The sequence below is a fragment of the Eublepharis macularius genome, chromosome 17, assembly GCF_028583425.1.
Source record: "Eublepharis macularius isolate TG4126 chromosome 17, MPM_Emac_v1.0, whole genome shotgun sequence".
In the NCBI taxonomy this organism is placed as follows: domain Eukaryota; kingdom Metazoa; phylum Chordata; class Lepidosauria; order Squamata; family Eublepharidae; genus Eublepharis; species Eublepharis macularius.
In genome coordinates this window covers 28,053,910-28,068,252 of record NC_072806.1, presented here as the reverse complement: position 1 = coordinate 28,068,252, position 14,343 = coordinate 28,053,910, and positions in this window count along the sequence as shown.

Sequence of the window (14,343 nt, the reverse complement as noted above, 5' to 3'; positions counted from 1 at the left end):
GGGGTGATGAATCTAGGGGTTGAACGCTAGGCCTTCTGAGGCCAAGCAGCTACTCTGCCTCAGAGAGACCACAGCAGTACATGGTGTGCGTAATCTGAACCCAAGATCTTGAGAATAGGAGAAGCCTTTGCCTGAGACCTTGGTGAGATGTTGCTAGTCAGAGCTTGGCTGGACCAGGGCTCAGAGACCGGTAAGGCAGAAACCCCTGCCCAACCTTCATGCTACACTGAGAATATCCAATGCTGTCCCGAGGCAAGCTTGGCATCAGATTTTGGCCTTGTGGGGTAAAAAGCAGAAGAGCCACCACTGAAATGAAATTGCCCCATAGAGGGGAGCAAGGATAGGAAGAGTGGAGGGATCACTTGTGGAAAAAATGGCCCAAGCAGTGTGGTCTTCAAAGTGTACCCGAGCAGGCACTGGAGTGTGTCTCCTTGGGCTGAGACACTGGCTCGCCAGTTGGAAGGTGAATCGCTCCTTTTATTCACTGTCTTCATCCTTCCCAGAGAATAACTTCACAGCTGTGACGTGCTTTTTTCTTTTGCATGCAATCAAGTTAACTCTCTCTTGACACTTGTGTAATAAAATACATGTATTTGGGCTTTTTCCCTGGGGTGACACATAGGTGTTAGCTGGATATTTTTGTACATCTTGCTAGATCCCAGTTTGCTCTTGGAATTACCTACAGGCAGTCAGCTCTGCATTAAAGTGCAGGAGAAAACAAGCAGCTGTGACTCATGGTGCCTTGTCACCTGAAGGTGCACAGATTTGTTCTTTGAGAAAGGTTTGGGATCTATATCAAAGCCCCTGAAGAAGTTCTCATGAAATAAGCGGTTTGTATAGCCGGTTCCCTGTTGGGTTGGGGATGTGTGGATTCGGCCCAGTGTCCCCGAGATTCTGGTCCATCTGAAAGAGATGAACAAATATCTTGATCACTTACAGTTTGTACAGAAATTGACTACTCACATGACTTACCTTCACAAGAGAATTGGGAAGAGTGAAGGAAATAGAAATAGTTCAGCATGAAGAAGAATGAAGGAAGGAGAGGAGGATATCACTTGCAGGAACTGAAGTTAGAAGGAACACAACCTGATTCAAAGTCTTTGCTGTGCGATGGTGTAGGAATGACACGACACAGGGTTGCGATTCTGAGCATCAGTCTGCGAAGGCTAGTCTCTCTAGCCAGGCAGTGGCTCCTTTATTTAAGCACAGCATGCATACACACGGACTGATGACCAAGGAAATAATGTTTATCTTTGCTGGCATCCAGTTAACCAGTTACTGACCTGGACGGCTGGAACTGCACGTTGCCTTGTTAAGCATTTACGAGGAAAGGGGAGCAGAGTGCCCTTTCGATCAGGGTAGGCTTTCCTATCCGCTGACCTAAGGACCCACACTCCACTCTTTTTCTTTTTATTTATTAGGAGCAGGAATCAAGTTACAATAAGCAGTCCTGTTCAGTATCTGACTCTAGATTGGATCCAACATCAGATGCATGCAGTTGGTAATAATGAAGTTGTTTGGCTAAAGTTTTGGCCTGTGAGGCCATTAGCGGATACACGTGGGGTTGTTTTTCAAGCACCCTCGACCCCATAGATACAAGAGCAGGGAGACACTGTAACAGGCAACAAAGTAGAATTAAACATACTATAAATCCAATTCCATATTGGACAAGAAGACCGAACCACCCAGTAGGCAGCCAGGACCAGACTGAGGCCCACCAAGAGGGTAACAGATCTTGCTTAATACCAGAAGCTAGGTTATGTAAATTGTTCAATTGCACAGATATTTTTTGTGAATTATCAGACACATTAAAACAACACATATTTTTAACAGATTCGCACCCTAGATTATGCAATAACAGCAAATAATCAATAGCAGCGCGATTGTCCAAAGCAGCACGTCTGACCTCGATAAGCTCAGCATTCAGGGCAGCAATTGCGATAGAAGTTGCATTCATTGTCTTTGTCAGGCTGCAAGCTATTTTGCTAAGAGTTCGATGATTCACAATGGTGAGCGCTGGAACGCCAACTAGAGAGGCCGCGAGAGCCACAGCCTCAGCATCGCTGAGGAGATTCACTGTAGAGTCACAGCTGGAATCTAGCAGGGCTGCCCGGCGTCTTCGAGTGGGGATTAACAAATCGTCTTTGGCAGGGAGTACAACAGTAAGACGACTTAAGCAACAAACAGTATCAGACAAATTGGCAGGAAGATAGTTAAAGGTGCGATGGCAGCACACAGATTCTCGGGCGTCTCCGGTTGATTGTTGGCCTGTAGGACCTGTAGGATAAGAAAAGAAGCAAAACCTCGACCCCAGGTTATTATAGGCATGGTTCCTGGGGTTTGAGAGGCAGTTAATTGATGCAAAGTAAAAAAGAACCTTATGGACTTGCAGTGTAATGTTTGCCAAATTGGGGGTTCTATATTTCCCCTGTTTTAATTGTTTTTGCAGCAGGGTTTTGAAGGAACGATTAGCCCGTTCAACAATAGCTTGACCCGTGGAGTTATATGGGATGCCATGAGAAAGACAAATATTCCAGTGATCACAGAACTGCTGAAGGGTAGAAGAACAGTAAGCAGGGGCATTATCAGTTTTTAACCGCTGTGGACGGCCTAAAACAGTGATGGCAGCGAGGAGATGGGAAATAACATGAGAAGCAGTTTCTCCCCGCTGAGGAGTGGCCCAAAGCGCCCCAGAAAAGGTATCGATAGATACATGAACAAACTTCCATGGGGAGAGGTCAGGAACATGACTTACATCCATTTGCCAAAGCGCATTGGGCCCTAGGCCACGAGGGTTGACCCCCCCTTCAGGGACGTGAGAAAAGCCAGCACAGTGCGGGCAAGCTGATACAATGGCTTGGGCTTCCGATAGAGGAATATTAAATAACTGAGCGAGGCCTTTGGCATTCTGGTGAAAAAATTGATGACTGGAGATGGGATCAGAAAACAGAGAATGGACAGCAGTATCAGCACGAGCATTGCCTTCTGATAAAGGTCCAGGCAAGGAGGTATGACTTCGAATATGGGCAACATGAAAGGGACAAGAACGCTGTTCAAGGAGAGATTTTAGAGTGAGGAACAGAGCCATAAGATTAGAATCGATGCGGGGAGCCAGATAAGCACCAGGAAGACAGCTGATTAGCTTACAAACATAGTGGGAGTCAGAGATGAGATTAAATGGCTGCTGGGCAAAGGTGTGAAATGCAAGGATAGCAGCAGCGAGCTCCGCTCGCTGGGGAGAGGCCTGGTTGGCAGAATATTTAGTAATCCAGCGACCTTCGCTCTGAAAAACAATAGCTCCGCGAGAGCGGCCACCATCAGAGAAAACCGTGGCAGCTGCGCGCAGCGGCTGAGGAGATTGTAAAGAGTGAAGGAAAATAGGTACTGATTGGAGGAGAGAGAAGCGAGGATCTTTAGGTAAATGAAAAAGGATTTCCCCCACAAAGTCTGCAAGAGCAATCTGAAATTGCAGAGAAGTACCCAGGAGGTGATTGAAATCATTTTTAGGAAAGGGCATAGTTATGGAAAGCAGATCAGAACCAGTCCGTTCAATAGCACGCTCTCGTGCCATAGCACAGAGATCAGCCGTGGCATGCGGATATGGAAGGATATTTTGATGAGAGCCATGAGAGAGATACAACCATTCTACAAGAAAGACTTTCCCATGATGAAGCACGCCCAGAACGCCAGTGGGAGTGTGGGGAGTGGGGAGGAGGAACAGGCGAAGGCCATCAAGCCCCGCAGGGACTCTGTTTACACACTGTTGAGCTAAAATCTCATTTACCTTTTGCAAAGCTGCCTGGGCCGGCAGGGGAACAGTAATAAGATCGCTGGGATGTTTTGCAGTAGTAAGTAAGGAAAACAATGGACTCAACAGACTGGTAGATAAGGCAAAATAAGGTCGCACCCAATTAAGGGCACCTAGGAGTTGCTGCAAAGCAACGAGAGTAAGAGGAGACGGGAACTTTAAACAAGGAACCACCGGAGCAGCAAAAGAGTGCAGCATCCGATGACCAAGATAGGTATAAGGCTCCACAACTTGCACCTTTTCAGGGGCCACAATAAGGCCATAAGGGTGGAGAGACTGAGTAAGTTCTCCCAACCACCCGGGTAGAATCTGGGGGGCAGCAACCAGGATGTCATCCATAAAATGGTAGACAAGAGCCTGTGGATGTGTTTCCCGAAAAGGGCGTAACGCCTTGTCAACAAAATGTTGGCACAAAGTGGGGCTATTCAACATACCCTGGGGTAAGACCTTCCAGTGGTAACGTTGGGTAGGAGCCTGATGATTAACCACTGGCACTGTAAAGGCAAATTTCTCCCTATCTGCCTTGCAGAGCGGGATGGTAAAAAAACAATCTTTAAGATCCACAATAAGTAATTGGAAATCATGAGGAATAAGATTAGGATTTGGAGTCCCACACTGCAGGGGACCCATAGGCTGAATGCAGGCGTTGACAGCACGGAGGTCATGCAACAGACGCCATTTGCCACTTTTCTTTTTGATGACAAAAACAGGGGTGTTCCATGGGCTAGTCGTTGGTTCAATGTGACCAGCGGCTAGCTGTTCAGAAACTAAAGAGTGTAGAGCAGAAAGCTTGTCCAAAGGGAGAGGCCACTGATCAATCCACACAGGCTCAGTCGTGAGCCACTTGAGGGGGAGAGCAGTGAGAGACATTTCATTCACCCACCGTGACAACAGTGCCAAATTGGCTTAGCAAGTCTCGCCCCCACAGATTAACATGAATATCTAAAACATAAGGGCGAAACTGCACCCTTCTATCAGAATCAGGAAGAGAAGCAGAAAGAAAATGTGCACTTTGCTGAGCTCCCTGTTTACCCCCCACGCCCCAAACACTGGGACAGGCCTCTAAAGGCCACTCAGGGGGCCACTGCAAGCGGCTGAGAACGGTAACATCAGCTCCAGTATCAATAATACCTTTAAACTTACGACCCTGAATAAACATGTGCTGCTGAGGGCGTGCAGAAGAGATAGTGGTAGTCAGTCCTACCAGTGAATCAGTAGAGGTAGACCCAAAACCTCCCGTGCCACGCTCACGGTCGGCTCCCCCTGCGGGCAAGACATAGGGGACAAGAATTAACTGAGCAGGCGCAGAATTCTGAGGCAAGGTTTGAGGCAAATTAGTCCACAGTTGCATTTGTATGACTCCTTCATAATCAGAGTCAACAACCCCAGGGACTACAAAGATTCCCTTTTTCCCACTAGAGGAGCGAGGTAAGATCAGGCCCAGATGGCCAGGAAGCAAAGGACCGGAGAGCTGAGAAGGTGCGATTTGCACTTCTCCGGGGAACTGGAAAGTAAGATCAGCTTGTAGGAAAAGATCAATCCCTGCACTGCCTTTCGTGGCACTTGGGGAATTGAAAATAGTAGAAGCAGGCAAGGAGTCTAGCCCAGACTTGCCTCTGTTTGGACCGGGGCCAGAGACGGGCCCGTCCGGCAGTTTCCCGAGCGGCACTCACTAGCCCAATGAAATCCCTTGCCATATTTGGGACATTTAGTTCGAGGCTTCCCTTTCCCAGTTGGGCTGGTAGGCTTTCGTTTTACGCCTCCACCCCCCGGAGCCCGACATTCTGCTTTGAAATGGCCAGACCTGCCGCAATTAAAACACCTTCCCCCAGGTTCCCCCCCCTGACGGAGAGCGGCAGCCAGCAAAAAGGCTTGATGAGAGGAACTTCCTATATCTTGGCAAGCTCTAATCATGTCTGCCAACTCCGGGTTGTTCCCCAGACCGGTGATAGCCCTTCGGCACTCAGAGGTAGCATTTTCTTTAGCTAACTTAAGTAACAGCTCCTCTTGAGCGTCAGCGTTATCAACTTGACGCCTGAGGGCTTCCTGCAGGCGATTAACAAAGTCTGTGTAAGGCTCTGTGGCTTTTTGGCGAACGCTGGAAAAGGTTTGCGAGGGTTTGCCAGAGGAGGGGACACGCTGAAAAGCGCGAAAGGCACAATTTGAAGAAACCTCCAGAGTGGCAGCAGGCAAGACTATCTGATGATTGGTGTCACTAAAATTTCCTGCCCCATAGAGTTGCTCAGCAGTGTAAGCGCCACCAGAATTGGCGCCTCTTAGTAAACACTGCTGGCGGAACTCACTTTCCCAAACCACATATTGTGCAGGAGTTAAAAGCATGCGAATCGTGGTTTTCCAATCCTCTGGGACTAGAGTATGATTACGCATGACAGCCTCAAGCATACCCTGCACATAACTGCTCTGCAATCCCGTATCTCGAATCGCTTTCCTTAACTCAGTAAGAACAGGATAAGAGAGAGGCTTATACTCCACAATCTGGCGACCCTGAGCATCAACCTGGTCAGTAACGTGAACTGGGAAGATAGCAAGCATTTCAGTTAATTCTGCCACATCCTCAGATTTCGCCTGCCTGAGTTCTCGTTCCAGTACCTCCCTCACCAGCCGCCCTGGCACCCCTCCCGCAGAAGGTGGAGGATTAAAATCCTTACCGGGAGGTGCAGAGGGTTTTGGAGGGGAGGGAGAGCTGAGCGGTGCTGGAGGAAGCAATTGCACCTCAGCATACTCCGGTGGACATTCCTTAGACAATTGAGCAATTGGAACGGGTGTAAACTTCTCCACTGCATTCCTGCATTGATACCAGGTATGCAACAACTCTACATGAGCTCGTGGCGGGGCATGGAGAACCCGGCCGATTTTCTCCCAGTCCTTGAGGCGGAGAGACCCCTCCTCAGGATACCAGGGGCAGAGCTTAGTAAGCTCCTGAACCAAGGAGCGAAGTTGACTAGAAGTCACGGACCCGCCGGACTTCTGAACCAGGAACTGGAGTTCCTCAATATGCCTGCGCTGGGCATGTGAAAATTGTCCTCCCATACTCACCAATGAAGGGGTCACTGAGACAGCGACGAAGGAGTGCACTCAAAGGGGCCTATGCCAGGCGTTGGTGAGCGGGTGTCCCTGTTCGGCTGCGCCACTTGTAGGAATGACACGACACAGGGTTGCGATTCTGAGCATCAGTCTGCGAAGGCTAGTCTCTCTAGCCAGGCAGTGGCTCCTTTATTTAAGCACAGCATGCATACACACGGACTGATGACCAAGGAAATAATGTTTATCTTTGCTGGCATCCAGTTAACCAGTTACTGACCTGGACGGCTGGAACTGCACGTTGCCTTGTTAAGCATTTACGAGGAAAGGGGAGCAGAGTGCCCTTTCGATCAGGGTAGGCTTTCCTATCCGCTGACCTAAGGACCCACACGATGGTTTCCAGTTGTCACTTTGTGTACAGATGAGGAAATGTGCTTTAACTGCCTCTGGTCTTACAGGAAGGGATGAAAATACATATTTTAATTAATGAGTATTTCTATTACAATAACAGGCTGAAAGATGTAAGACAAAACACCCCAGCACCTTGAAAGTTTACTCTGCTCCCCCCAGCTCCACTGGAAACAGACTGGTGTGTTTCTCTTGCTGGCGTTCCCCCTGAGTGGCTCCTCTTGCAGTCCAGTGCCCCCTTTGGCCTGCCTGGGAGTCCATGGGCCAGTCTTTGCCCTCTAGGGTTGACTCTTCCTGGAAGTTTTTTGTTTCCTTGAACAGCTTTATTTGTATTCAGAAAGGCAAGTTCCACATGGAGGAGGCATTTCTCTCTCTTCAGTAATAGCTAAAAATAGATCATGTGAGAACCACGAATGACAGCACAGATGCTGCTCAGTTTGGACCTCTCTTTCCTGGGGATTGAGCTGAGGCCTCCAGCCAAGCTGTGAAGGTTTCCCTCAGCTGAAATCCCCTGGGTGCCACAAAATGAGGTGTGAAGCAATGGCATTGGTGGCCAGGCATTTCCCACTGGAAACAGGCCTTGCAGAAGACCTTGGCAATAAGACCAGAATGGCATTGTCGTGCTGGTTTTGCTGGGGACATTTCCTCTTCACGCTGGGCCTTTTTGCCCAGTGTGCTTTGGACTGGAGGGTCTTAGGCTGCTGTGAACTCACTTTGCGCCCTGATGCCCGCTTCACCGTCCTGCACCTACCCTGTCTTTCAGCCTGTTTCGTGCAGGTAATGAACTGGGCTCTTAACAAGCCTCCCTTTTAGGCTCAGAGCAGCTGACGGCAACTTCACATTCAGGCTGCAAATGTGCAAGTTTAGTTACACAGAGCAAAAGTGGCAGGACTCAGCCCCCATCCTGCAAGCTTGCAGGCTGAGCAGTTACTTGAAACTGGACCGTCTGTCCCAAACTCCATTGTTCTGTTCCAAGAAGCGTGAAACACTGTGTCAATGGAAAAACAGAAGTATCTCCTCAGGCCACGACCATCACATATTCTACTGGTTGTTAATTTAAAAACCCACCCCCAACTCTGTCTTTAGAATGGGGACCCCAAAACTGGTGGGCATTTTTGGAATTTTAAGAACAGGTAGTGGGTTTCACCACCCAAAGGCTGCCAGTCACAAAAACTGGGAGGAGAAGGCGCCAAGGCAAGCTGTCTCTTCGGATGGCAACAACTCTTTCCAAATGGGTGCTCCCTGCAGACCCAAAGTAGCTGCCTCCTGGCCTCTTCTGCTCCAATCAAGTGGAAGAATGCCAAGACTGGAACTTTGCTTTGGGGGAAGCAGCAAGCGGGTGGCAGGGAACACATTGGTGGGCTGGGTCGCACTGCTTTAGGATCAGAAACAGATTTTAACTTTTAGTACATTCCCCACTCCTGCCAAAGCAATGCCAGGCTTATGCCATCCAAATGCACCTTTAAGACGAACCAACTTTACTGTGGCATAAGCTTTCGAGAACCACCGTTCTCTTTGTCAGATGCATGGATGCATCTGATGAAGAGAACGGTGGTTCTCGAAAGCTTATGCCACAGTAAAGTTGGTTCGTCTTAAAGGTGCTACTGGACTCTTTCCTATTTTGCTACTAGAGGCGAACACAGCTAACTCCTCTGGATCTATGGCCATCCAAATGCATGCTGTTGTATTCTAGGAGTCTTGTGACACCTTAAAGACTAACCAATTTTTTTTCTCATTGAGCCAGAGATTCTGCTGAAATAAAATCTTGTTAGCCTTCAAGGTGCCACAAGAGACCTGTTTGCAACAAATGAAGATGAGGGATTTGGCCTTCAGTGCATAGTAGCAAATCTACAATGACACATTTTCACGCAACAGTGTGGTCAAGCCTGTAGCCGGCCCCTTCTGTGGGCCCGGTGAGAAGAAAGCAATTTGAGGTTGTACTTGGGCTTCCCTCTTCCAAAGTAACATTGAGAAAGTAAAGTTAGGATCATGTCAAAGCCTTTGTTGAAAAGGTGACCACCATGTGTATGTGTGGTGATGTGTGGAAAGGGAATAAGCTGGGCTCTGGAGCTATGCACCAAAAGGGGTATGAGATGTCAGTCTATGGCTCAAGAAAATAGGAGCAATACTGGCCCAACCGAGAGGGGGGAGGTGTTACAAAATCCACAAAAAAGATTTGTATGATGTATTGTCGAAGGCCATATATCAAAGGAATTACTGATCAGATGGGAAAGCTTATGGAAAAGCATAACCTTCAAGCAGTATTCAGACCCACCCGAAAAATACAACAGATGCTACGATCAGCAAAAGACAGCAGAGACCCCCTCACCTCTGCAGGAGTATACCGTATACCCTGCAGCTGTGGACAAGTTTACATCGGGACCACAAAGCGTAGCATCCAGACAAGAATAAAAGAACATGAAAGACACTGCAGACTTGGACAGCCTGAAAAATCAGCAGTGGCTGAACATAGCCTAACTCAAACAGGGCACAGTATCTTATTCCAGGACACCAAAATACTGGACAACACTTCCAACTACTTTGTCAGACTGCACAGGGAAGCCATTGAAATTCACAAGCATAAGCAAAACTTCAACAGGAAAGAAGAAACCTTAAGAATGAACAGAGCATGGGCTCCAGTTCTGAAAAACACCAGGCCAACAAAACACTCCACACCCGACAATAGCCCTGCAGAGAAGATTAGCACATCAAGCACCAATCCATATGCAAAAGAACCTCCTCAGGATACAGTGAAGCCTCCCGCCATTAGCATTCCACACCCTGGGAAACTCTTACAGAATGACTCAGCTCAACCCCACCCCTCCTGAGTAGATACAAATAACCTACTTCTTTTCCACACTGTGACACTGAGAGATCTCTGTCTTTTGGTGCTACACCTCTGAAGATGCCAGCCACAGCTGCTGGCGAAACGTCAGGAACTACAATGCCAAGACCACGGCAATACAGCCCGGAAAACCCCCAACAACCAAGATTTGTATGGTTTGCCAACGGTGCCTGCCCCAAGCTCCACTGAGACATGAGGTAAGTTTTTGATCTTTAAGCAGGCCCAGTTCTTGCTCCAGAACAGCTGTTGGAACAGATATTGAACCCTGCAGACAGTTCGATATAGCAGGTGGCATTAAGGTGGGGTTCCATCCTGCGCTGAATATAGCACCGTATGTCCCTGTTAAGATCCAGTATGGGCAAGGCCCTCCTAGGATGTTTACATGGCAGTCCTGCTTACCCAAGGCCCTGCGCATCCTGTCTCTTGTGGGTTCCACAGCTGTGTTGAGGTCTGTCACTTCCTGGTTACTTTTATAAATTCCTCTCAGCCCCTGATTGGAAGCCCAGCCTCCCTGAGATGCTGAATTTCCTAGCCTGAGAGCTCCAGGAGTTTCATCTGACCCTACAAGGGGGCTGTAGGGTAGAGGCCACGGCTTGGTGGCAGAGCATTTGCTTGGGCACGCAGGTGGTCATTGATTCTATCAGTAGCATCTCCAGCTAAAAAGGAACAGATGTGAAAGACTTTTATCTGAGGCCCTGGCGAGCTACTGCCGATCTGAGTAGACAAGACTGACTTTGGCCCAAGGGCCTGAGTCAGTATTTATGTGTGTTTATAAGGCAGCCGCTGAATCCCCCAAAGTATAAACTCTTTCACTGCTTGTCCCAACCCAATTTGTGGGAGGACAGACCCAGAGTGTGGTCTGAATTGGAGGCACCTGAGAGAGAGCGAGGCTGGGGCACTTTACCACACAAATCCAGAGCTTAGCAGTTCAGGCTGCCCAAGCCCCTCTGTGTGTCAGGCCTCTGTTGCAGCTGAGCCAGTGGGCCTGCTGAGGAACCTAGAGAGGTCCTGGAAGGAGTTTGCTCCCTCACAAGAGATGGGTGGTTGAGGCTTGGCTAGGTAGGTGACCAGGCTTGACGCTTAGCCTTGGAGCTGTCTGTGGTCCTGCAGGCTGTGTCCAGTGGCAGCTGTCTCTCCTTGGCCGTGCTGCTCCCCGTGGCCAGTCCAGTACAACTTCCACCTCTCCTCAGGGAAGTCTACCCTCCTCTCCCTCTATGGACCTCAAAACAACCATGACAGAATGCTGATCCCTGACCCTGTAGGCTTTCTGTTGCCTTCTCTGGCACTGGCTGCTGGCAATTTTCTCTCCCCCACCAAAGTTTTATGATGATTCAGCAAGCATAGGAGCTGATCCAGGGGTCATTTCGTAGAAAAGAGCTGAAGGAACCCATTAGCACAACTCATTAGCATATGCCATGCCTCTTGCCATCACCGGAAGTGTGTCATTAGTATAACTGATTTGCATACGTCACACCCCCTGACATCACCTATTCTGGCTGTTTTGGACCCAATCCTGGCCATTCAGGACCGAAATTGGGCCCAAAATGGCAAAAAGGGGCTGAAAATGGCCGAAAAGGGGCCCAAAATGTTCAGGATCAGGCCGCTGCTGAGTGGGAGACTGATCCACCACCCATCAGAGGCCCAATCCGGGACAATTCAGCCCCAATCCAGGCTGAAACGGGCCCAAAATGGCCAAGAGTCAGGTGGGTGGGGCCACCTGACATGTGACCTCTTGGGGGAACAGCCAGAACTGTGTTCCTGTGCATTCCCCCTCGAAATGAGCCCTGAACTGATCCATGATAGATTTCTTTTTTAGAAGGAGGTATTCCTCCTAATCCCCTGACCTGGGTAGCCCAGGCTACTCTGATCAGATCTCAGAAGTGACGCAGGGTGGGCCACTGTCAATATTTGGATGGGAGACCACCAAGGAAGACCGAAGTTCCTGTGCAGAAGCAGCCAATGACAAACCACCTCTGAATGCCTCTGGCCTTGAAAACCTTATGGGGTTACCATCAGTCAGCTGCAACTTGACAGCACTTCACACACACACACACATTAATCCTAATGGGAACATTTTATCCCTCTGACCAGATTTATTTCCCCTTTTCCAAGGTTCAAGGTATCATGCAAAAGACTGGGAAGGCTGGACCAGGCAATCAACATCTCTGTCCTGGGTTGGCAAAGGAAAGCATGCGAGGCTTCTGGTAAAATAAGACCCTGCGTGGCTGGGGGCGGGGAGGCCTGGGTACAGATGGCTGCTCCCAGGCAAGAGTGCGGCAGTCTCTCAGCCTAGGGTATCCTAGTGGGATATGAAGTACAATGTTATGACAATAAAATGGAAAAGGATGCATGCTGCCTTTGAAAGAAGGGTGGATTGAAAAATGTGAAAGACACCCCCGCCCCAGGGCCAACTATGTAAAACAGGGAAATGCTTAACTTGCACTCTGCCAGTACTCAGAGGCAAGCCTAAAGTGATCCTGCCCTGTTTCACAAAGCCTGTGGGATGTGTCTCAAGTGAGCTTTGGCCTGGGAATCTGCTTGTGTCGCCTGAAGGCTGCCACCAGAAGTGGCTCGGGATTTGTATACGATGCCCTCCAACCGAGCTATTCTAAGCCAGGAACTGGACGTGTTGGCATTTCTGGATGTTCCTCAGCCTTCAGCCTTGCTGAACCTTCTCTCGCTTCCTGCCTGGTCTGCTCCAGCTCCGTGGCCTGACCAGCCAGGATTGGCTTTCCAATGTGCCATCATTGCAGCTCTCTTGGAGCGGTTGAGGGGTGCATTTTATTACAGAGGCCGCCAGAGGTCAGTATAACTCCAAGCAATGATAATCTGCCACTTTTTAGGAGTGGAGTTCTTCTAACTACAGGCTGTCGACATCTGATGGCATGTCATGGTCAGGCATTGCCATGCCTGGCTAGCGGTACCGTCTCCTTGGTTGCCCTTGTGGTTCATTCTCCAGCATAGGTGGTGGTGATGGGTTTGAAATGGGGATATCCAAACCTGCCACTTTTCATCTTTTAAATTTTTTTTAATATCTTTTCGCCATGATACCGTTTTACCCCTTTTTCATGACTTTTGTTCCACTTGGTTCTTTTGCGGCCTTTTAAAACCTTACACTCTGTTGCAAAATAAATAATATTTGCAACTGCGTACACCAAATGGGGGGAATTTAGTGCAAGGAAAAGGAGATGCAAGGCTTACATGTGGGAGAAGCAATTTCCCTCAGAGGGGGCTTTTTAAGCTTCAGAGTTGGGCTACGAAAGAGCATCACTTCCAGTTGAAATCACAGCTTCATCTCCTTGTTCCTGAGCAGGGATCTGGGTAAGGGCTGAATCTTTGCTGTGCCCTGGAGGCTCGTTGGGATGGGTGGGAGTGACCTTGGGCTGGTTACGCTCTTTCAGCCTAACCCTCCCTTACATAGTGGCTGTCGAGAGGATAAAGTGGAGATGAGAATGATACTGTAAGTCACTTTGGGTTTTAACTAGGAAGAAACACAAGGAATAGCTGTGCCTATGTTTATCTACCTACCTACTAAATAAATATGCTCTGGCGCTGGACTGAGCACATGGGACTTTCTCTGGTTGGCGTTGGGAGAGTTTTCACTTGGAGCACTAGATCAGTGCTCCAATTCTTCTCTGGGCTTGTTCTTCTCTCAGGCATGGTGGGTACAAGCGACCTTATCAGTGAAATGTCTAGCAAGCTGCCGAATCTTCCAGATTGGAGTCATTGAGCCCAGTTTCACAGTCTCCTTTCCACCCAGGAAATCTCAGCAGGAGAGCTTTGTGCATAACTGTGTGGGAAGCAGTAGAGACCCTTCACCACCATTGCCCCCACAGCGGAGACACAGAGACAGCTGCGGGCAGCATGAGCCTTTTCACTTTGCCCATTTTCACTGTTTGGTATTCCTGTTTTGTTTGGTTTTGTTGTGCCATTTATATTGAGTAAATTCATTTAACAGGGAAATTGTACGGTGAGAGAACAGATAATTCATGCCAAAGTGAAGTCCAAGATATTTGGTCCACACTGGAAGGGAGCGGAATGGAATGGGGGATTTTTGAGAGTAAATAAGAGGGAGGATAGTTTTCCTTCTCCAATGTGTATGTGATGCCTTTGGAGGGAGCCTCTGGGGGTATGTGCACACGAAGCCCCTTTCCAAGCAAAATCTGCACCTTCCACTGTGAGCTGCAAGCATTGTGGAGGGAAGCCGCTTGAGGCAAAGACACACAAAATCTGTCTTGGA